We start from the raw sequence: 2,278 nt of genomic DNA, 5'->3' as shown, positions 1-2,278 counted from the left end.
AGAAGCAGAAGAAGAAGAAGAAGAAGAAGAAGAAGAAGAAGAAGAAGAAGATAGTTGGTTATAAGGAGGATAGGAGGATGAATAGCCATGGGGAGGGAAGGGCCAGGAGACTAGTGTGAACTTTGAAATATATTCAATACTTCAGGAGCCTGGAAGCCAGCATGGGCGTTGATATGCAACCAACCACGGGTAGCCATATGTCCTGCCAGAGGTAAGAGGAATGACTCCCTTCAGTGGATGGCAACCAGTCTCGCAAATTCCTGAGGAATGCTGGCTTGTATCTAACCCACCAGAAATCCTTATATAGTCCAGATCGAGCTCATTTCTAGATATTTGGACCGCTTGTAAGACCCAGCAGGAGGTAATGTCAGCGGCAGCAGGGACAGAGGCACAGAGGCACAGCTTCATGCTGTCACTCATGGCAAGCTTTGCCCCTGACAAAGACTGCAATGCCCATGGCTCAGTAAAGGGCATGGAGATGAACCGGTCTAGAGCCGGATTCAAGAACCAGAGCCTGCTTTACAGCGGAGCAGCTGCTTCTACAGTGGAAGCCTGTGGGCTGTGATTGGTTAGCATGTTCCCTCACATTTGATACTGAGCTCTTAGTACCAGGGAAGGAGCACATCAAAGGAGCTACCTGGCCACTCACACTACCTTGGAATTCAGTGTTGGGACTTCTGGGGGATACTCAGGAGTGTGGAGCGTCACGCTTCTTATTTAGCAGCACATCATGCCAAGTAGGCTGGCCACCACATCATGCCTGCCTTTTTTTTTTCCCCTACAAGTCTGAGGAATTCCTTTAATCTTTTAGGGACCTCAACTCAGGTAAAGCAGGCTTCCTTGCCTTTGCTGCAGAAAAGGATTTTGGGATGAACTAGTATGAAGAGTTGGAGTTTATTAAAAGATGTTTTTGACCTGGGTTTTAAGAATACGGGTTAATAGAAAGGCTCTCGGGAAGAAAGTCAGACTTGTGAGAGAACGGGTCTTCTCAGAGAAGCATCAGCCACGTATCTATTTTGTTGGCTCTCAAGTTACACCTCAAAGGGGTTGCTGAGACAGTCCACCCCGCACGCCTTCTAGAGAAATGAGATCACGGTATGGCTCTATGGAGGTGCCTTAGGACGCGGTTAATATGGCGATCAGATGAGGTAAAAACAGGATTGCTGAAGGCATTTAGGGCGTGTCCTTTTGCTGTTAGTATGGCTTCAGGTGAGATTTTACTAGAGGAAGGTAGGCTTTCTGTCGGGAAAGGAGAAAGGCTCTAAGCAAATGCTGTTTTTATGCTGCAGTTCCTGACTCTCAGCAGGCTTCCCCTGGACTCCTGGGTGAGGGGCCCCTTCCCTTCCCATGTCCTCCATCTTTCCGTCTTTCTGTCTGATGACGCTGACAGTGTAGAGCTTTATGTTAAGGCTCTGGAACACAGACCATCAGATCCGCTTCCCGAGCCTATTGCAGAGATTCTCCAGCTAGGAAAGGGGCAGATGCTTCACCTCTCTGCTGCCCGGTACTCAGAAGGGTTGTTTTCAGTGAAAATCAAATTATGGAAGCTGCCAAGTGCAGTAGCACGTGGCGTTTCATTGTAACAAAGCTGCGGTACAGTTTAGAAACACTGCTAGAGCGACTGAGGCGGTGTGTGTGTGTGTGCTTCCCTTTTCTGATGCCAAGGATCAAAACTAGTTCCTTGCATAGACTGCACACACACACACACAGCACATGCTATACAACACTAAGCACATGCTAAGCATGTTCTACCAATGACTTTCCCAATTCATTAACCCTTTATCCCCCCCCTCCTTTCTTCCCTCCTTCTTTCCTTTCTTTCTCTTCTTTTCTTTAGGCAAGGTTTCATGTAACTCAGGTTGGCCTCAAACTCACTACGTAGCTGAGGATGACCGTGAACTTCTGATCTTCCTGTCTTCATTTCCTGAGTGCTGGGAGTTGTAGTGTGTTCTGCCTCCCCATGGGGAAGTATTAAGGTCCTATATTTAATTTAGAATGAATCAGCTCCTGGTTAACCTGGTGGAATTAATTTACAATATGCACTGAAGGTACACTTTAATTTTAACCATGTAGCCACACACATTTATAAAAAAGATTGTAGATGGAATAAGAACAAAGAAGATCAGAGCCTAAAAGTATCTTTATATACTATATATATTACATATATTAGCATATATATATAGCATGTACATGCCATTAAAAACATATGTATTTTGTTCCAACAATTCTACTTTTGGGGTTTTTGTATTCATTCGTTCGTTCATTCATTCATTCATTC

The sequence above is a fragment of the Mus pahari genome, chromosome 8, assembly GCF_900095145.1.
Source record: "Mus pahari chromosome 8, PAHARI_EIJ_v1.1, whole genome shotgun sequence".
Classification (NCBI taxonomy): domain Eukaryota; kingdom Metazoa; phylum Chordata; class Mammalia; order Rodentia; family Muridae; genus Mus; species Mus pahari.
The sequence above is the reverse complement of the archived record's forward strand: the minus strand, read 5'-3'. Positions refer to the sequence as shown.